The sequence below is a fragment of the Delphinapterus leucas genome, unplaced genomic scaffold (assembly GCF_059928025.1).
Source record: "Delphinapterus leucas isolate spDelLeu-1000000601 "Yukka" unplaced genomic scaffold, BTC_Dleu_Yukka2 spDelLeu_asBTCV2_sq25, whole genome shotgun sequence".
Classification (NCBI taxonomy): Eukaryota; Metazoa; Chordata; class Mammalia; order Artiodactyla; family Monodontidae; genus Delphinapterus; species Delphinapterus leucas.
This window is the reverse complement of record NW_028322234.1, coordinates 12,794,860-12,818,081: the sequence shown is the minus strand read 5'-3', so window position 1 is coordinate 12,818,081 and position 23,222 is coordinate 12,794,860. Positions and strand designations below refer to the sequence as shown.

The 23,222-nt window shown below is 39.5% G+C and overlaps 1 protein-coding gene across 1 annotated transcript in view; it reads right to left on the bottom strand.

Moving 5' to 3' along the window:
- Positions 1-23,222, bottom strand: part of ZNF699 (zinc finger protein 699) — a 64,890-nt gene that overhangs the window by 32,411 nt on the left and 9,257 nt on the right. The window lies entirely within an intron of this gene.

Genomic DNA, 23,222 nt, shown 5'->3' with positions numbered 1-23,222 from the left:
CCCGAACTCTCTGTCCCTGCTGCCATGTTTGTCTTGTTGAGGAAAAAATCATGCTCCCAACACTCCCTTCATCCATCACTTCCTCCCTCAGCACTTACTGGGCTGGGCTGCATCTCTGCTGGAGCATGACCAAGGAGCGCAGATTCACTGCCCCTCTCCTGCCTGCTGTGTGATGAAGTCTCAGGGTGTGCCCTCAGGACTGGCAGGAAGACAGACTCGGGCTGGGACCTCCTGATGCAGCTTCCTACAAAGGATGGAGACACAGGTGGGGAGCCACAATGTTAGAACTGGCCAATTAATGAGCTGAAGACACTGACCAATTATTTACAATGGTATGACCTTAGGGCTCAATGTCCAAAGCTCATAATTAGCCAGTTGGTCCACATTGTCCCAAGCTCTGGAGACTTGCTAATATTCACGGAACAGAAAAAGGATAAAAGTGAATGTCCTGGGAAGGATCTAGGTCCCTCTTCTCCTCAAGAGGAAATTCACCTGTACTCTTGCTTCTTACTTCTAACTTGCAGAATTCTAACATAAAACTCAGACTTTTTTTCTCAATTTAACCACTCAATGTGTGTTTTGTTATCTACAGATCTATTGTATTGATCATGAAATCTATGCAGCACTAGGTCTATACCAAGGATGTGATACTTTCCATTTTCACAGTTAATATTTGTCTCTAAGGATAACTTCTTATTTTCATTTCTTTACCCTTGCTCAGCTGGCATTAGGTATGGTAGAGATTACTGGGCTGGACTTCTTTCTTTCCTTTTTTTTTGTGTGTGTGCTAATTTGAATGAATCTTCATTTCTAAGTTTTTTCTCTAAATGAATTACATTGGCATATTAGAAAACTATTGACTTTTATTCTTTAATACCTGATACTTTAATTAAATATTTCAGTGGGCCTCCCAGAAGGTTGCAGTCAAGATCAGCCAGGGCAGCAGGCATCTCAAAACTGGATCAGCAGATGTCCACTTTCAAGCACACTCACGAGGCTGTTGGTAGGATTCACCTGTTCACAGAATATTGTCCAGAGAATTCTTTCAGTTCCTTGACACATGGCCTCCTGGTTGGGCAGTTGTTTTTTTATCAATATGAGCCATCAAGAATGCAAGAGAGAGGCAGCAAGAAGAAAGCCAGATTTTTTTTTACTCTATTCTCAGCAGGGACTTCCCAACCTTTCTTCCACATTCTCATTGTTGGAAGTGGGTCTCTATGTACATCTCACCCTCAATGGCAGTAAGATACACAAAGCAATGAAAACCAGGAGTTGGGATCAGTGAGAGTATCTCAGATACTGCCCACCACACAGGGCCCATCCTCTATAAGGACTATGTGCTCCAAGCAATTCAAGACTCAGGCCCTGTCCATCTACTTTTCAGCATATCCCCAAATTAGTCACACCACCATGATCTCAACAAAAAATCCCTGGACACAAACTAGCATATGGGTAGAACTTTCTCTCCATTGGGTACTGCATTTGGTATGACAGACCCCACTCTACTGCTTCAGGTTATGCAGCCTGAAGTAGACCCCCTTGTTTCTGATGCACTAGGACAGCCCCTCCATCAACACCAGGCCAACCTACAGCTATTCTATGGCCAAACGTAACAAATGTTCCCAGTGAACATGATTTCTTCTAAGTAGAGATGAATCAACTCACTCCAGAATATATATTTTCATTAGATTTCATTGTGGTCTTAGATCTTGAAGACTTTAATAAGTAAAATGTGCTTGGGCTCACTTGTTTTTTTCTACTGTATAAAGTGGGATGTAGGTGGAAAGTGGAGTGATGTAACCTTCTAAATCCTGTCCATGCAGCCTTCCTGACTCAGAGACCTCTTTCTGAGGAAGGCAGAGATTGGTTTGTCATTGATATGAAGAAAACTTTATACCAAAATCAAATTGGATATGGAGAGAAGGATGTTATTTACCTTGTGGGGATAAGTGACAGGGGGTATTTTTAGGGTAGAGCACATGATGGATAGGTACAGGTGGATATGAGAGGGAGAGACTATGTGTTGACATATTTAAAATAATTCATCCACGGCAAAAATGTATTACTAAAATGCAGTTATTTCATAGAGAGTAAAATGAATAACTTACTAGAGTCAATGACAAAGTTGAATTTATAGGAATTGGGATATTAAAACCAAAGGTAGTTATGTCTGTGCCCTATAATGTGATGTATGCTTTGTTCTTTTCCCAATTCCCAGTGCCCTCCCCCCCCCACCTCCATGGTGAGTATCCTTGGCCAAATACCAAGTGAACAAAGGTGGATTGGAGAGACTGGAGGTAAATGCTGGGGTCCTTTAATGTATTTGGACCTTAGCAAAAATAATGTTAAAATGAAGTTATAGCATTGTGAGTAGAAAAGATCAGATATTAGGGTCACTGCCAAAGATAAGCGTACAAGAAGTGGTACATGAAAAACAGATATTGATGTTTATGCAGTACAATTAGTTATTTTTCTTTTTGTTTTTCTCAATTCCTCCACACATGGTGAGTATCTTTGAAAGAACACAAACCTACTCACGTTAATTTTTTGATGTGTAATTGGGAAATTTCTAAACTCACTTTTTTATCCCTTTATTATTTTTAGAACTTTTAAAACCCCATCCTTTAGTCTGTGAGTCTTAACCTCACAATAACAGGGGACGTTTCTGCTTATCATAACTCAGTGCTGGCATCTAGTGGGTAGAGGTAAGGGGTGCTTTTAAATATCATACAATATACAGGACAGTCCCCTATGGAAAAGAATACAGACCAAAAATATCAATATTGTTGAGGTTGAGAAACCCTGGTCTAGACTGTTGAGGAATGATATTAAAATGTTTATCTAAAACATTCCCATCAATCTCTATTATTTTATAATGACATTGAAAACATTATCTGAAATAAATCTCAATCTTTCTCCATTATTTTGCACTACTTAATGTTTTTTATTGTGGTTAAATTTATATAACATGAACGTAAAAGAATGAAATTAGAACATTCTCTAACACCATGTACAAAAATAAACTCAAAATGGATTAAAGACTTAAATGTAAGACCGGGTACTAAAAATCTTTTAGAGGAAAATATATGCAGAACCCTCTTTGACATAAATCACAGCAATATTTTTTGGATCCATCTCCATCTTAACCATTTTTAAGTGTATAATTGTGTACACTTGGCATTAAACACATTCACATTGTTGGGCAACCATCACCACCATCCATCTCCAGAACTTTTTCATCTTCCCAAACTGAATCTCTGTACCCATTAAATGCTAATGCTATTTCCTCCCTTCCTCCAGCCCCTGGCTGCCACCATTCTATTTTCTGTCTCTTGCTACCTCATGTGAGTAGAATCACATAATATATATCCATTTGAAATATCTCAATTTTGACATTTCAAACTTGAATCTCTAATGTCCCCTTTCCTTCCCAAATTTGCTCCACCCACAGCCCTCCCTGTCTCAATAGATGCAATTCCATTTTTTCAGTTGTTCAGGCCCCAACCCTGGAGACATTCTTGTCTCCTCTCTTTCTCTCACACATGTATCCTGCCTGGAAGCAAATCCTTTTGGCTCTGCCTTCAAAATATAGCTCAACAGACCGATTCTCAACCCTTACACTGCTATCCCCACCTTGGTCCTACCCACCTATATCTCACCTAGCTTGCCTACAGGTAAACTCCAAGCAGGCTTCCTCACATCCTACAATCCACACTCAACCCAGCATCCAGAATCTTTTAAAATTCCTAATCATGTCATGTGTCTGCTGTAAACCCTACAATTATTCCTCACATCACTCAGAGAAAATGAAAGCAAAAGTCCTTCAGTGGCAGAGAAAGCCTCACACGATCAGCCCATGGTACCTGTTCTCCTCTTCTTCTGTGCTCACTCGCTCTGCTCCAGCTACATTCCCCCCAGGCAACCTCCTACCTCAGGGTCTTTGTATTAACCTTACCCTCTGCCTGGGGCACTCTTTCCCCAGATACCACTCACCTAAGTCATTCACCATCTTCACCAATGTAACTTTCTCAATGAGTTTACTAGGACCACCCTTTTTTACTAGGACAACCTGTCCTCCCCATGCTCCTGATCCTCTTTATCCTGTGGTAGTTGAGCCTAAAATAATGATCGACTCATAGTAAATACTCATTAAAAATAGGTTTGATAAATTGAATAAGTGAATGTGGTTCTGAAGGGGCTGCCAGTCACACTGTCTCTTGACCACAGTTGATTTGTCCAGCGTGGAAAGAGGACATGATTGTACCAATCAGAATTCTTTTCTGATAGATATAGATATAGATATATGTTTTTAGTCCTGAGCAGCTAAGTTGAATCCAGTTCCTCTTTAGTAGTGAAGCTACCAGGTACGAGTGGTGAGAGCTGCTGAAGCTGAATCTGACCTCTGTACACCGAAAACCGAATTAAAACTTGGAGACAGAGTTTTGGGTGAAGTAGAAAAGAATAGCTTTATTGCTTTGCCAGACAAAGGGGGCCACAGCAGGCTAATGCCCTCAAAACTGTGTGTCCCAACCTGGAGTGGGTAGTGAGGAGTTTTACAATATGGTTCAAAGAGGGCATGATCAGCTCCTGGACATTCTTCTGATTGGTTGACGGTGAAGTGAGAGTCACTGTCATCAACCTTCTGGTTCCAATCGATCTGGGGTCTACGTGCTTGTGGGCAGCACACAGTTAAGTTCTTCCACCTGGTGGGGTTTTCAGTATCTGCAAAACAATTCAAAGATATTGTTATGTATATTCCTGCTCAAAGGCTGCACTATTGTTTCTTTTTTATTTTAAATCATCTATATTTAAAAAAATAATACTTGAGACACAAACATATCTGTTTTACCTATTAAGTATTTTTACAGGAAAATATGATGATAGATTATCTTTAATTTAAATCTCCTCTGTTTTAAAAACAGTTTTTTAACATCTTTGTTGGAGTATAATTGCTTTACAATGGTGTGATACTTTCTGCTCTATAACAAAGTGAATCAGCTATATGTACACATATATCCCCATATCTCCTCCCTCTTGCTTCTCCCTCCCTGGCTCCCTATCCACCCCTCTAGGTGGTCACAAAGCACCAAGCTAATCTTTCTGTGCTAGGCAGCTGCTTCCCACTAGCTATCTATTTTATATTTGGTAGTGTATATATGTCAGTGCCACTCTCTAACTTCGTCCCAGCTTACCCTTTCCCCTCCCCATGTCCTCAAGTCCATTCTCTACATCTGCGTCTTTATTCCTGTCCTGCCCCTAGGTTCTTCAGAACAATTTTTTTTTAGATTCCATATATATGTGTTAGCATACTGTATTTGTTTTTCTCTTTCTGATTTACTTCACTCTGTAGGACAGATTATAGATCCATCCACTTCAGGACAAATAACTCAATTTCATTTCTTTTTATGGCTGAGTAATATTCCATTGTATACATATGCCACATCTTCTTTATCCATTCATCTATAGATGGACACTTAGGTTGTTTCCATGTCCTGGCTATTGTAAATAGAGCTGCAATGAACTTTGTGGTACATGACTCTTTTTGAATTATGGTTTTCTCAGGGTATATACCCAGTAGTGAGATTACTGGGTCGTATGGTAGTTCTATTTGTAGTTTTTTAAGAAACCTCCATACTGTTCTCCATAGTGACTGTATCAGTTTACATACCCACCAACAGTGCAAGAGGGTTCCCTTTTCTCCACACCCTCTCCAGAACTTATTGTTTGTAGATTTTTTGATGATGGCCATTCTGACCGGTGTGAGGTGAACCTCATTGCAGTTTTGATTTGCATTTCTCTAATGATTAGTGATGTTGAGCATGCTTTTATGTGTTTGTTGGCAATCTGTATATCTTCTTTGGAGAAATGTCTATTGAGGTCTTCTGCCCATTTTTGGATTGGGTTGTTTGTTTTTTGATATGAGCTATATGAGCTGCTTGTATGTTTTGGAGATTAATCCTTTGTCAGTTGCTTCGTTTGCAAATATTTTCTCCCTTTCCGAACATTGTCTTTTCATCTTGATTATCATTTCCCATGCTGTGCAAAAGCTTTTAAGTTTCATTAGGTCCCATTTGTTTTTGGTTTTGTTTTTATTTCCATTTCTCTAGGAGGTGGGTCAAAAAGGATCTTGCTGTGATTTATGTCATAGTGTGTTCTGCCTGTTTTCCTCTAAGAGTTTTTAGTGTCTGGCCTTACATTTAGGTCTCTAATCTATTTTGAGTTTATTTTTGTGTATCGTGTTAGGCAGTTTTCTAATTTCATTCTTCTACAAGTAGCTGTCCAGCTTTCCCAGTACCACTTATTGAAGAGGCTGTCTTTTCTCCACTGTATATTCTTGCCTCCTTTATCAAAGATAAGGTGACCATATGTGCATGGGTTTATCTCTGGGTTTCTATCCTGTTCCATTGATCTACATTTCTGTTTTTGTGCCAGTACCATACTGTCTTGATGACTGTAGCTTTGTAGTATCGTCTTAAGTCAGGGAGCCTGATTCCTCCAGCTCCGTTTTTCTTTCTCAAGATTGCTTTGGCTATTCAGGGTCTTTTGTGTTTCCATACAAATTGTGAAATTTTTTGTTCTAGTTCTGTGAAAAATGCCAGTGGTAGTTTGATAGGGATTGCATTGAATCTGTAGATTGCTTTGGGTAGTAGAGTCATTTTCACAATGTTGATTCTTCCAATCCAAGAACATGGTATATCTCTCCATCTATTTGTGTCATCTTTAATTTCTTTCATGAGTGTCTTATAGTTTTCTGCATACAGGTCTTTTGTCTCCTTAGGTAGGTTTATTCCTAGGTATTTTATTCTTTTTGTTGCAGTGGTAGATAGGAGTGTTTCCTTAATTTCTCTTTCAGATTTTTCATCATTAGTGTATAGGAATGTAAGAGATTTCTGTGCATTAATTTTATATCCTGCTACCTTACAAAATTCATTGATTAGCTATAGTAGTTTTCTGGTAGCATCTTTAGGATTCTCTATGTGGAGTATCATGTCACCTGCAAACAGTGACAGCTTTACTTCTTCATTTTGGATTTGGTTTCCTTTTATTTCTTTTTCTAGTCTGCCTGCTGTGGCTAAAGCTTCCAATGCTATGTTGAATAACAGTTGTGAGAGTGGACAACCTTGTACTGTTCCTGATATAGAGGAAATGATTTTAGTTTTTCACCATTGCGAACGATGTTGGTTGTGGGTTTGTCATATATGGCCTTATAATTATGTTGAGGTAAGTTCCCTCTATGCCTACATTCTGGAAGGTTTTTAACATAATTGGGTGTTGAATTTGTCAAAAGCTTTTTCTGCATCTGTTGAGATGATCACATGGTTTTTCTCCTTCAATTTGTTAATATGGTGTATCACATTGATTGATTTGCATATATTGAAGAATCCTTGCATTTCTGGGATAAACCCCACTAGATCATGGTATATGATCCTTTTAATTTGCTGTTGGATTCTGTTTGCTTGCATTTTGTTGAGGATTTTTGCATCTATGTTCATCAGTGATATTGGCCTGTAGCTTTCTTTCTTTGTGACATCTTTGTCTGGTTTTGGTATCAGGGTGATGGTGGCTTCATAGAATGAGTTTAGGAATGTTCCTCCCTCTGCTATATTTTGGAAGAGTTTGAAAAGGATAGGTATTAGCTCTTCTCTAAATGTTTCATAGAATTTGCCTGTGAAGCCATCTGGTCCTGGGGTTTTGTTTGTTTGAAGATTTTTAATCACAGTCTCAATTTCAGTGCTGGTGATTGGTCTGTTTATATTTTCTACTTCTTCCGGGCTCAGTCTCAGAAGGTTGTGCTTTTCTAAGAATTTGTCCATTTCTTCCAGGCTGTCCATTTTATTGGCATATAATTGCTTGTAGTAATCTCTCATGGTTCTTTGTATTTCTGCAGTGTCAGTTGTTCCTTCTCCTTTTTCATTTCTAATTCTATTGATTTGAGTCTTCTCCCTTTTTTTCTTGATGAGTCTGGCTAATGGTTTATCAATTTTGTTTATCTTCTCAAAGAGCCAGCTTTAATTTTATTGATCTTTGCTATTGTTTCCTTCATTTCTTTTTCATTTATTTCTGATCTGATCTTTATGATTTCTTTCCTTCTGCTAACTTTGGGGGTTTTTTTTGTTCTTCTTTCTCTAATTGCTTTAGGTGCAAGGTTAGGTTGTTTATTTGAGATGTTTCTTGTTTCTTAAGGTAGTATTGTATTGCTATAAACTTCCCTCTTAGAACTGCTTTTGCTGCATCCCATAGGTTTTGTGTCATTGTGTTTTCACTGTCATTTGTTTTTAGGTATTTTTTGGTTTCCTCTTTGAGTTCTTCAGTGATCTCTTGGTTATTAAGTAGTGTATTGTTTAGCCTCCATGTGTTTGTAGTTTTTACAGATATTTTCCTGTAATTGATATCTAGTCTCATAGCGTTTTGGTCGGAAAAGATACTTGATACGATTTCAATTTTCTTAAATTTACCAAGGCTTGATTTGTGACCCAAGATATGATCTATCCTGGAGAATGTTCCATGAGCACATGAGAAGAATGTGTATTCTGTTGTTTTTGGATGGAATGTCCTATAAATATCAATTAAGTCTATTTTGTTTAATGTATCATTTAAAGCTTGTGTTTCCTTATTTATTTTCATTTTGGATGATCTGTCCATTGGTGAAAGTGGGGTGTTAAAGTCCCCTACCATGATTGTGTTGCTGTCGATTTCCCCTTTTATGGCTGTTAGTATTTGCCTTATGTATTGAGTTGCTCCTATGTTGGGTGCATAAATATTTACAATTGTTATATCTTCTTCTTGGATTGATCCCTTGAACATTATGTAGTGTCCTTCTTTGTCGCTTGCAATAGTCTTTGTTTTAAAGTCTATTTTGTCTGATATGAGAATTGCTACTCCACCTTTTTTTAAATTTCCATTTGCATGGCATATCTTTTTCTATCCCCTCACTTTCAGTCTGTATGTGTCCCTAGGTCTGAGGTGGGTTTCTTGTAGACAGCATGTATCCAGGTGTTGTTTTTGTATGTCTATGTCTTTTGGCTGGAAAGTTTAATCCATTTACATTTAAGGTAATTATTGATATGTATGTTCCTATTACCAGGTTCTTAATTGTTTTGGGTTTGTTATTGTAGGTCTTTTCCCTCTCTTGTGTTTCCTGCCTAGAGAAGTTCCTTTAGCATTTGTTGGAAAGCTGGTTTGGTGGTGCTGAATTCCCTTAATTTTTGCTTGTCTGTAAAGGTTTTAATTTCTCCATCAAATCTGAATGAGATCCTTGCTGGGTAGAGTAATCTTGGTTGTAGGTTTTTCTCCTTCATCACTTTAAATATGTTCTGCCACTCCCTCATGGCTTGCAGAGTTTTTGCTGAAAGATCAGCTGTTAACCTTATGGGGATTCCCTTGTGTGTTATTTGTTGTTTTTCCCTTGCTGCTTTTAATATATTTTCTTTGTATTTAATTTTTGATAGCTTTATTAATATGTGTCTCAGCACGTTTCTCCTTGGATTTATCAAGTATGGGACTCTCTGTGCTTCCTGGACTTGATTAACTATTTCCTTTTCTGTATTAGGGAAGCTTTAAACTATAATCTCTTCAAATATTTTTTCAGTCCCTTTCTTTTTCTCTTCTTCTTCTGGGACCCCTATAATTCGAATGTTGGTGCGTTTAATGTTGTCCCAGCGGTCTCTGAGACTGTCCTCAATTCTTTTCATTCTTTTTCCGTTATTCTGCTCTGCAGTAGTTATTTCCACTATTTTATCTTCCAGGTCACTTATCCATTCGTCTGCCTCAGTTATTCTGCTATTGATCCCTTCTAGATAATTTTAAATTTCATTTACTTTGTTATTCATCACTGTTTGTTTGCTCTTTCATTCTTCTAGTTCTTTGTTAAATGTTTCTTGTATTTTCTCCATTCTATTTCCAAGATTTTGGATCATCTTTACTATCATTATTCTGAATTCTTTTTCAGTTAGACTGCCTATTTCCTCTTCCTTTGTTAAGTCTGGTGGGTTTTTGCCTTGCTCCTTCATCTGCTGTGTGTTTCTCTGTCTTCTCATTTTGCTTAACTTACTGTGTTTGGGGCCTCCTTTTCGCAGGCTGCAGTTTCGTAGTTCCCGTTGTTTTTGGTGTCTGTTCCCAGTGGCTAAGGTTGGTTCAGTGGGTTGTGTAGGCTTCCTGGTGGAGGGGACTAGTGCCTGTCTTCTGGTGGATGAGGCTGGACCTTGTCTTTCTGGTGGGCAGGTCCACATATGGTGGTGTGTTTCAGGCTGTCTGTGGTCTTATTATGATTTTAGGCAGCCTCTCTGCTAATGGAAGGTGCTGTGTTCCTGTCTTGCTAGTTGTTTGTCATAGGGTGTCCAGCACTGTAGCTTGCTGGTCATTGAGTGGAGCTGGGTCTTGGCGTTGAGATGGAGATCTCTGGGAGATGTTCGCTGTTTGATATCACATGGAACTGGGAGGTCTCTTGTGGACCAGTGTCCTGAACTTGGCTCTCCCACTTCAGAGGCACAGCCCTGACACCTGGCTGGAGCACCTAGACCCTGTCATCCACACAGCTTAGAATAAAAGGGAGAGAAAAAAGAAAGAAAGAAGATAAAATAAAATAATGTAAAATAAAATAAAAGTTATTAAAATTAAAAATAATTATTAAAAATTTTGTTAAAGTAATAAGAAAATTTTTTTAAAAATAAAATATTTAAAAAAAGAAAGAAAGAAGAGAGCAACCAAACCAGAAAACAAATCCACCAATGATAACAAGTGCTAAAAACTATACTAAAAAAAAAACAAAAAACGGACAGACAGAACCCTAGGACAAATGGTAAAAGCAAAGCTATACAGACTGCAAGCATACACATACATACCCCCAAAAAGAGAAAAAGAGGGAAAAAAATATATATTGTTGCTCCCAAAGCCCACCTCCTCAGTTTGGGATGATTCGTTGTCTATTCAGGTATTCCACAGATGCAGGGGACATCAAGTTGATTGTGGAGATTTAATCCGCTGCTCCTGAGGCTGCTGGGAGAAATTTCCCTTTCTCTTTATTCGCACAGCTCCTGGGGTTCAGCTTTGGATTTGGACCCGCCTCTGCGTGTAGGTCACCTGAGGGCGTCTGTTCTTCGCTCAGACTGGACGGGGTTAAAGCAGCAGCTGATTCGGGGGCTGTGGCTCACTCAGGCCGGGGAGCGGGAGGGGCAAGGATGCGGGGCGAGCCTGCGGCGGCGGAGGCCGGAGTGACGTTGCACCAGCCTGAGGCGCCGTGTGTTCTCCTGGGGAAGTTGTCCCTGGATCCTGGGACTCTGGCAGTGGCGGGCTGCACAGGCTCCCAGGAGGGGAGGTGTGGATAGTGACCTGTGCTTGCACACAGGCTTCTTGGTGGCTGCAGCAGCAGCCTTAGCTTCTCATGCCCGTCTCTGGGGTCCGCCCTGTTAGCCGCAGCTCGCGCCCGTCTCTGGAGTTCCTTTAAGCATTGCTCTGAATGCCCTCTCCTCTCGCACCAGGAAACAAAGAGGCAAGAAAAAGTCCCTTGCCTCTTCGGCAGGTCCAGACTTTTCCCCGGAATCCCTCCCGACCAGCCGTGCCACACTAACCCCCTGCAGGCTGTGTTCACACAGCCAACCCCAGTCCTCTCCCTGCGCTCTGACCGAAGCCCGAGCCTCAGCTCCCAGCCCCCTGCCCGCCCCGGCGGGTGAGCAGACAAGCCTCTCGGGCTGGTGAGTGCCGGTCGGCACCGATCCTCTGTGCGGGAATCTGTCTGCTTTGCCCTCCGCACCCCTGTTGCTGTGTTCTCCTCCGCGGCTACGAAGCTTCCCCCCTCCGCCACCCGCAGTCTCCGCCTGCGAAGGGGCTTCTTAGTGTGTGGAAACCTTTCTTCCTTCACAGCTCCCTCCCACTGGTGCAGGTCCTGTCCCTATTCTATTGTCTCTGTTTTTTCTTTATTCTTTTGCCCTACCCAGGTACGTGGGGAGTTTCTTGCCTTTTGGAAGGTCTGAGGTCTTCTGCCAGCATTCAGTAGGTGTTCTGTAGGAGTTGTTCCACATGTAGATGTATTTCTGATGTATTTGTGGGGAGTAAGGTGATCTCCATGTCTTACTCTTCCGCCATCTTGAAGCTCCTCCTGATTCCATTTATTTAAAATTCTAGAAAATGTAAAAAAAATCTATAGTGACAGAAATCCAATCAGTGGTTGCCTGGTGGGAAAGGAAGAGGGATGGCAAGGAGGAATTGCGTTGGACAAAGAGGAAACTTCTGGGCTGATGAATACGTTTATTATCTTTAGTAAGGTGGTGTTTTTTTTGTTTTTTTTTTTGTTTTTTGTTTTGCAGTACGCAGGCCTCCCACTGTTGTGGCCTCTCCCGTTGCGGAGCACAGGCTCCGGACGCACAGGCCCAGCGGCCGTGGCTCACGGGCCCAGCCGCTCCACGGCATGTGAGATCCTCCCGGACTGGGGCACAAACCCACGTCCCCTGCATCGGCAGGCGGACTCCCAACCACTGCGCCACCAGGGAAGCCCAAGGTGGTGGTTTTATAAGTATATACACATGTGAAAACTTATTAAATCATGTGGCTTACTGTATATCAATTATACCTCAACAAAGCTCTTAGAAATGTACTTATGGTTGGGTGAGAACTCTGAGGATGTACTCTTTTAACAGCTTTCATATATAATGTATAGTAGTGTCAATTAGCTTTGTCATGTTGTGCACTACATCCTTAGTACTTATTTATTTTATAGCATAATGTCTGTGCCTTTAACAACCTTCATCCAATTCTCCCTCCCCCACTCCCCATTTCTGGTGGCCACAAATTAGATCTCTTTTTCAATGAGTTTGTTTGTTTTTTGAAGTATAATTGACCTACAACACTATGTTAGTTGCTGGTACACAATATAGTGATTTGATATTTCTATACATTTTGAAACGATCACCATGACAAGTTGTCATCTGTCACCATACAAAGATATTACATAGTTATTGACTATATTTTCCACAGTGTACATTTCATATCTATGACTTATTTATTTTGTAACTGAAAGTTTGTATCTCTTAATTTCCCTCTCCTATTTCTATCTCCCCCCACCCACCTCCCTGACAACCACCTGTTTGTCCTCTGTATCTATGCCTGTTTTGTTTAGTTATGTTTGTTTATTTGTTTTGATTTTTAGATTCCACATACAAGTGAAATCATACAGTATTTGTTTTTCTCTGTCTGACTTATTTTACTTAGCATAATACCCTCTAGGTCCATCCATGTTGTTACAAATGGCAAGATTTAATCCTTTTTTTATAATATTCCATTGTATATATATACAAACTTATGTATATGTATATGTATATGTATATATATATATACCAATCTTCTTTATCCATTCATCTGTTGATGGGCTCTTAGGTGGCTTCCATATCATGGCTATTGTAAATAATGTAATGAACATAAGGGTGCATATATCCTTTTGAATTAGTGTTTTCATTTTCTTTGAGTACATACCCAGAAGTGGAACTGCTGGTACTTCTATTTTTAATTTTTTGAGGAATCTCCATACTGTTCTCCATGGTGGCTGCACCAATTTACATTCTCAACAAAAGTACAGGAGGGTTCCCTTTTCTTCACATCCTCATCACCATTTATTTCTCTTGTCTTTCTGATAATAGCCATTCTGACAAGTGGTTTTGATTTGCTTCTCCCTGATGATTAGTGATGTTGAGCATCTTTCCATGTGTCTGTTGGCCATCTGCATATTGCCTTTTAAAAAAAGTCTATTCAGGTTTTCTGCCCATTTAAAAATTTTTTTGGATGTCGCCATTCTATCACCATTTTATTGTGTTACAAGGAGAGGTAGCCTATGCAAAAGGGAAAAACCACAATGATGAATAGTTTCAGATAACATACTTCTACTCAAGAAAAACAACTAGAGGCACTCTTAGAATAAAGAGTGCTAGACAATGCAAATATACAATTTAATTATTTTCTACTATGCCAAAATAAACCAATTAGGAATAAATAAAACCAAGGGGCTTCCCTAGTGGCGCAGTGGTTGGGAGTCCGCCTGCCGATGCAGGGGACACGGGTTCGTGCCCCGGTCCGGGAAGATCCCACATGCCGCGGAGCGGCTGGGCCCGTGAGCCATGGCCGCTGAGCCTGCGCATCCGGAGCCTGTGCTCCGCAACAGGACAGGCCACAACAGTGAGGGGCCCACGTACCACAAAAAAAAAAAACAAAAAAAGCCCAAGGATATAATTTAAATTAGCAACAAAAAATTAATACGGACTAAACTCTACACGGAATGAGAAGGACTTAAATTGAGAAAACTGTGAAGGTTTTCTTGCTCATATAAAAGTGTTCAAACATGGAAATATTTTCGGATTCTAGCATGGTAAATGTTAACAATAAAGACGCCAATATTCCTGATATTATTTCATCATGAATGCAATTTCAGTCATCAATATTGTAATTGAATTTTAAGGTGAGGAAATGATAAGCCTGATCTTTACAGGAAGGGCCCTTTGGATATGTGACGAGAGGAGGCCAAGTGAACTTTCCCCTGGGAAGACGTGGGGCTCAGAAGTAATTGAGATGAACCATGGACACTGACTTTTCTCTTCTTGTGGTTCTCCCAAAGTTGTGAAGTCTTCAGAAAATGGAGGGCATGGACTAATCTAGCTAATTAGGAGCTCTGTGCATCAAGCATTCAAGGCCCCGCAACTGTAAATAGTCAGCCTGTGTCTCCAGCCCTTCAGGTTGCCGGTCCATGTCTAGCAGGCTTCACACCTGTGCCTCCTCCTCCCAGACTAGTCATCCCCATCAGGAGGCTCTGGCTGGAGTCTGTCTTTCTGCCAATCCTGAGGATAGAGCTTCAGCCATCATTGCTCACCAGGCAGAGAGGAGCAGCAGACTGGTCCCCCTTGGGCATGCACCAGCAGGGTCTCAGCACAGCCCAGTGAGTGCTATGGGAGTCAGTGGATGGAGGAGGGGTCGCGGGAGTGGTGTTTCCTCATGGTCAGAACAAGCAAAACAGTTGGGATAGACAGATGGTAGGGCACTAGTGTGCAAAGTTTCAGCTCCGGGCACTGACGTTTTATGTCCTTGGTTCTGGTGGGGTCCAAGAGCTCTCATTCAGAGTTCTGCTTTCCTCCCACATTAGTTCTAGTTCCCATGGGCATTACCCCCACGTTAGCAGGAAGCAGTTCTCTCTAAACTGTCCCCTAAGTACTCCAAAATCATGAAGTGAGGACGTGGATGAGGATAAGACAGTAAACATGGTATCATGATTCTTCATTGAGGATTTCCTAGGTTCCAGGCTCTAAGTGTTCCATGTAGCTTGTTTCATTTCAACTGCGTAATCACCACCAAGAAAGAGGAATGAACAGTATTGTCACTTCACAGACGAATAAGGGAGCACAGCATTTAAATATAACTTGTATTAGGTCATGAGGTAAAATAGGAGTGAATTCACGTTTGAATCCAGGCATCCAGCCTCCAGACACAGGGCAATTAGCCAGAATTCTCTCCTGTCATTTTATTTGCCTGGTCACTTCAGGCAGAGACCCCATGTTCACTGCCCTCTGTCCTTTTAGGGGTTCCCGGTAGACCTCAGTGGAGGGTAAGGGGTACCCTTGCTGCATTGACTCTAGGAAGGAGAGCTGAGATCAAGGGAGGACTCATAGAGGATCAGCAGATTGTAATGTAGCACAGATGTCTCTCTTGCTCCTGCCCCTAGATTTTGCTTCAGCTGTCCATGTCCTCCTTTATTCTTGTGCTTTAGTCCTTCTCAATCTCTAAAGGAGACATAAAGGCAGAGTGTTGGTTTCCATTCTTAGTTAGGAAACGGAAATCAGTTAAAAGATATTTCTTAGCTGTGCTTTTAGTTAAGACCACCATACTTCTGAAGTACTTCTGTTGTACTGTATGAAGTGCATGGAAACAAAGTGAAGATATTTAGTGTATGGGCATCAGAGGCTGATAATTTGATTTTGTCTCCTCTATTTATTATCTTGAGTGACGTGGGGCAAGCTCTTTGTATCTCTGAACCTCAGTGTTGTCATCTGAGTCAATTCCTAGCTGATACAACTGCTTTGTTGTAAGAATTAAACAGTATAGTGGAAACTACATATTTAATTACATATGTAATGAATGTACACAGGGCACAATAAATTTCAGATACTATTAACAGGCTAGCTTCATACTATTTGATTAAAATAAATTGTCATCTAAAGTATGAATATCTCTGGATCTGAGGAGATATTTTATTTTGTCCTTATCCAAGTACATACTGAGTGTTTGGAGGGAAATAGACTGAGTCTCATTCATTTCTGATTCCTCAGAGTCTATACTTCTTTGGCACAGAGTAGGCAACAAAAACAAACAAAACTCCGTTAAAAAAATTAAATAGACCCTTAGTTCACATAAATACAGAGTAGACAATACTCTTTCCACCCCCTGGGTACTTTTATTTTATTTATTTATTTGTTTGTTTATGTGTTTATTTTTGGTTGCACTGGGTCTTCGTTGCTGAGCGCGGGCTTTCTCTAGTTGCAGCAAGCGGGGGTGGCTACTCTTTGTTGCGGTGCACAGCCTTCTCATTGTGGTGGCTTCTCTTGCTGTGTAGCACAGGCTCTAGGCACGCAGGCTTCAGCAGTTGTGGCACATGGGCTCAGAAGTTGTGGCTCGTGGGCTCTAGAGCACAGGCTCAGTAGTTGTGGCGCACGGGCTTAGTTGCTCCGCAGGATGTGGGATCTTCCCGGACCAGGGCTCGAACCCGTGTACCCTGAATTGGCAGGAGGATTCTTAGCCACTGTGCCACCAGGGAAGCCCCGACTGGGTACTTTTCTGCCTGTACTTTCATCCTTCCAGCAATATCCCATCAGACTAGAGACAAGATACAGTGGGGCTTGGGTGTTTTTATGGCATGGGCTTTCTATGAACCTATTATTTTCCTTTTATAAGACACACGTCATTCAATTATCAAAAGCTGTGGAGATTTGGATGAAGTCATGTCATTTGAAACAACAAGGATGGACCTTGAGGGTATTATGCTAAGGGAAATAAGCCAGAAACAGAAAAACAAATACTGTACGATCTCATATGTGGAATCTAAAAAAGAAATGAACAAACAAAACAGAAACAGACTTTTAGATACAGAGAGCAAACTGGTGGTTGCCAGAGGGGAGGGTGGTGGGCAAAAGAGAAAAAAAGGTGAAGAGGATTAAGAGGTACAAATTTCCAGGTACAAAATAAGTCAAAGGGATGTAATATACAGCATAAGGAATATAGTCAATAACAGTAATAATTTTTGTGGTGACAAATGATTACTAGACTTATCATGGTGATCATTTCATAATGGGTTTGATTGTCAAATCACTATGTTGCACACCTGAAGGTAACGTAATATCGTATGTCAACTAACTTCAATTTTTAAAAAATAAATAAATTAATTTATTTATTTATGGCTGTGTTCGGTCTTCATTGCTGGGCACGGGCTTTCTCTAGTTGCAGTGAGCGGGGGCTTCTTTTTGTTGCAGAGCACGGGCTCTAGGAGCACAGGCTTCAGTAGTTGTGGCATGCGGGCTCAGTAATTGTGGCTCGCGGACTCTAGAGCGCAGGCTCAGTAGTTGTGGTGCACAGGCTTAGTTGCTCTGCAGCTTGTGGGATCTTCCCGGACCAGGGCTCAAACCCGTGTCCCCTGCATTGATAGGATTCTTAACCACTGCGCCACCAGGAAAGTGCCCAATATATTTTTTTAATGTATTAAGTGAAAACAAGACAGAACAAAAATACAAGGATTACTGCAGGCAGACGTTCATCTTCAAATCAGAAGCATAATCAATACATAAAATTAAATCTTGCAACTCATTTCTTAAATAATAAAAAGATGATTCGTGAGTGTGTGGCACGTGGTAAATGTTTAACAAATGTTAAGTATATGAAGTTATTACTATTTGGAAGTGTACTTTGAATTAGAAAATGGACCTAAAGACTGTCAGTGTTTGTTGCTGTGCAACAGAAAAAATACTATTCCCACAAATTCCTCTTTTGAGTACAGTTGACCCTTGAACACGGGTTTGAACTGTGCAGGTCCACTTACACACAGACCATAGTACTATGTGATCGGTTGGTTGAATCTGCGAATACAGAATCACTTACATGAAGGGTCAACTGTAGTAATACATGGATTTTCTACTGCTCCATGTTGGTGCCCCTAACTGCAGCATTGTTCAAGGGTCAACTGTAGTAACACATGGTGGTTACACGTGTGAATTCTGAGGCCAGGCAGATTTTAGCTGCCAGTTGTGTGACCTTGGGCAAACTCCTTAGTTTCTCTGCCTCAATTTCCCCATCTGTGAAATGTGGATAATGACAGAATCTATCTCAAAGTGTTTTGTGTGTGTGTGTGAGTGAAGAGAAAATGCATTAGAGCTGTAAAGTCCTTCAAACAGTGCCTGACACAGAGCTCAATAAACCTTAACTAGTTCAGCTGAATCAAACTAATAATATTTATGTAGTGCTAACAATAAGCCATATGTTTTCACGCAAAGATAAAGCAATGTTGGTCTCATACTTTATTGACTGGATTCTTTCCTTCCCTTGTAATCACACTCCTTCCATAATATAAGGAGCCCATATGCTGTGGATGGTTGAAAAGATATCTGGTGCTTGCCCAGAAGATGCTAAGTGAAGGTTATATGAAAATGCTCTCAGCTACAGCTTACCCTAATAGTTCCCTGTCCAACCACACACAAGCCTGATTGTCCTAACTGGTTCTTCAGAATTCTTTGATCTCTGGAGGCAGTATAGTATAGTAATAAAAACCATGGTTTCTGGATTCAGGCATAGTTCCCCTACGTACTAAATATACAACGCTGGCCAATTATTTGAGCTCATTTCTGCTATTTCACTATGGTGTGTTAGGTGGATAATAAGTATCTGCCTCATAAGGCTTTTGTGATGATCAAATACGTTAATATATAGAAATATCTTAAATATTAAGATAGTGAATGACACAGAGTGAAACTCATGAAATGTTAAATATTATTTTCTCTTACTTTTATGATATCATAAAACCAAATAAGTCCCTTCTCTTCAAAGCCCTCTCTAAATCTGTCTTCTAAACTCCTCCATGGTCTAAAAACTTGGGACAGAAAAGGAAGTGTTTCTGATCCCACAGAAAGGATGTGGTCCCACCGCAGCCACTGCAGTAGCACTTCCTATGTGCACCTTTGATGCTACTGAATGGCTTTGATTAATTTATGGCTAGTGTTGATAATATATCTGTCCTAGACTAAACACAAAAACTGTTTCTTGTCCCTTGTCTATTTTTTAACACCTTCCAGATTTTTAAAAAATATATTAGCCTTAAAATATATTTTATGATTGAGAAAGGTAACAGAAAAGCAGGTAATTTAGAGCTTCTCTGGATAATCTGGCCTCACAGAGGGAGGTACTGGGTTTAGAATTCTTATCATATTTCATAAAACAATGTGTATGATGAATTGCAGGATAGATCTGATCAGAACACTGTGTCCTATATACCTTATTAGCAGAAAGCACAGGTAAATGTATTTATTCAACAAATGTTTGAGTCATTATGAAGTGTCAGTCACTTTAAAAGAAGAAATCCAGGACTAGTCATAAATTTTACTTTAACTACTGAGGAGATATGGATGTCATTTATAAGGGTAAAACAGGTTAGTGGTTCCATTAATCTACACAAGTGCTAAAACTGCAAACACACACACACACACACACACATATTTAAAATTGGTGAAATCTGAATAAGTTCTGTGGATTTCCACTGGAGGAAACTGGGTGATGAATACATGGGACTTCCATATACATTTTTTTTTACAAAAATATGAACTTGTAATTATTACATAATAAAGACTTTAACACACACACACACACACACACACACACAAACTAAGGACCAGAAAGCTTAAATGACTTTTTTCAAAGGTCACAGAGGTAAAGTTGAGAAGTGAAGACTAGAAATCAGGTGCCTTGATTCCAGTCCAGTTTTCTTTCCATTCCAACAAGGAAGCCATACGGCCTTATGATAACAGGCACATAAAGGTGATCCTCTGCATATATCTCAAATGCATTTCAACTGATAATGCTAATAGTAGAATATTCTGATTGGATGGTTATATAAGCAAATTGGACACAGTAGAAGGCAGGCACTGATACAAGTGACTATCACAAATAGCTAGGGAAATAAGAGAAAATTAAACCCAAATTCAGTAGAAGGAATAAGACCAAAAATTAAAGAATTAGAAGCATAATAAACTGAGAGTTGGTTCTTCAAAAATAATTAACATATCAAAATCCCCACCAAGATGAAGAAAAAGAAAGGGACCACATAAACTACCAAGATCAGGAATGAAAAAGGGGATATAATTACAGCTTTCAGACATTAAAAAGAAATTATAGGATATTATGAATAACTTTATGCCAACAAATTTGGAAAGTTATGGAATGGACAGATACAATTTAGCAAAACTAACACAAAAACAAATAAAAAAATTAAATAACCGTTTGTCTATTTATGTTTGGTGTAATTCATGAGTGAAACTATCTTACAAAAGCTTCCTATGAAGAAAACCCAAAACTAGATTCCCAGGTGAATTTTTCCAAACACATAAAAAATAGATAGTAGATAGTTTAAATTTCATGCAAAGTTTTTCAAAACAATTTCCAACTTCTTTTATGAAGCAGCGTAAACCTGATACAAAGCATACAAGTATATTAACATAAAAGAAATTACAAGACAAGCCTCATTAACACAGACACAGAAATAATTTTTTTTTAAATAGCATTTTGAATCTAGCAAAATGAAAAGGCTAATAAGCTAATATATACCATTTCCAAGTATAGTTTATTCCAGGAATACATCTTGTTTTACCATTTGAAAATCAAGGAATGTAGTAATTCACCACATTGAGACCAAAGGAGTTTTTAAAGACTCTGACATAGACAGAAAAGGCACTAGATAAAATTCAATATCATTGATGATTAAAAAAAAAACTCTTTTGATAATCGAGGAATAGAATTCCTTTCATTTAAAAAAGTTATCTATGAAAAACTTACAGCTATTATTATACTTAATGGTAAAATATAGAATACTTTCCCCTAACATCAGGAACAGGGCAAAGATGTTCATTTTTACCATTTCTATTTATCACTATAAAGCAATGAGGCAAGAAAAATAAAAGGTAAAGTTTAGAAATCAAGTAAGACTTTCTTTTATTGGCACTGACAGTATTGTATACACAGAAAATCCAAAATAATTCATAAACTATTGGAATAAATAATTGAATTTATAAATATCATGGATAAAAGATCAATGTACAAAAAGAAATTGCAATCCTATGTGCTAGCCCCCAAAATCGAAAAATAAATAAAAATATTTACAAAGGAAAACATATCACATACCTAGAAATAAACTAAACAAAGTTACTTCAAGACCTCTACAATTAAAACTACAAAACACTGTTAAGAGGAATTAAAGACGACCTAGATAAATGGATAATTATACTATGTTCATCAATTAGAAGACTCAGTATTGTAAAGATGTCAATTTTATTCAGGTTATTCTCTAAAGTCAATGCAATCCCAAGCAAAGTCCCAGAAGACTTGTGAAAATTGGTAAGATCTAAAATTAATATAGAATCAAATCAGGAATAGAGAAGGAAGACAATCCTGATGAATAAAAAAGTTGGAAGGCTCTTGCTACTGGATATCCAAAAATACTGCAAAACCAAGTAAAGATTGAGAAACCATCTTAGCAATCTAAAGAGATGGTAACAGACGGAATCGAACCTTTCTGAAAGGATTTCTAGAACTACTTAGCCTTGGCTGAGAGTTCCCAGACTTCATAGTTCCCTACCATTGCTAAGACCAGAATGAGCATATTGTGCTAGCTGATGTTATTATTGCATCTATTTCTACACCCTACCTGCCCCCGCTGCCTCCTTCCCTTCACCATATACATCACAATTGCCAGGACCCTATGATTCAGTTAGGACTGACTCCACTCTCTTTTTCTGGATGAGTATGGGAGCCAGTCCTAAACAAACCAGAGAATTATATTCCTCTGGCCACAGTGATTCGATAACAGTTGGCAAGTGAGCCAATCAGATTTAACTGTAATAATCATATTGGAATTGTTCAGAAAGACAATCACTCTCTTCTCCTTGAGACTTCAACCCAGAAAGAAAGCAGCCTGGATCTTCTGAGGGCCACTGTGAAGAAAAAGAGTCCACAAGGAAGAATAGCTAATGCAGAAAGATGCACAGACAAGACATGGAAACAGAACTCATCCAGATAACATCTTTTTAGCTCCAGGACCCAGCCACCTCTGAAGTTACTTATACCCAAGGATTTTTCAGTAATCAAACCAATAAATTCCCTTTATAGTTTACAAAAATGAAAAGCATGAAGACATGTCAGAGACTGGGAAAAGTTATCTGCAATACACACATACACACACACATATATAAAATACACATAATTTACGTGTATTATAACATGTTTTACGTATATGTATGTAACTAGATATAGACAGAGATACACATACATTAAAAAAGGACAAGTAGGGCTTCCCTGGTGGTGCAGTGGTTGAGAGTCCGCCTGCCGATGCAGGGGACACGGGTTCGTGCCCCGGTCCGGGAAGATCCCACATGTCGTGCAGCAGCTGGGCCCGTGAGCCATGGCTGCTGGGCCTGCGCATCCAGAGCCTGTGCTCTGCAACGGGAGAGGCCACAACAGTGAGAGGTCCGCGTACCACCAAAAAAAAAAGGGGGGGGTGGGGAAATATTGGGTAGGCAATTTCCAGTTTCTGCCATATTAGATCAAAATGAAATTACCATTTACAAAAGAAATTACAAATACCGAAGTGTTGATAACCACAATGACTGCATACTTAGAGAACAATGAGAGTAAATTAGAAACTAATAATAATAATAAAAAAAGACCACTCATGCCTGCATACAAAAAAATACACTTCAACTCCCCGATGGGTCCAAAAACCTCTGTAATGGAAATAACATTTACATCCAAACCAAAACAAAAGCACCTCATAAAACATATGCAGCTACAGCTGAAAGGTATTAGGAGAAATTTATCACATTAAACATTCATCAGAAAATTAAAACTGGAAATCAACAAGCCAGCAGTAGTCCACTTTAAGGATGAGGCACCAATCTTTGCTTCTAGTATGAATTTTCTTAGAACACAGTAAGTGACGTTCACGA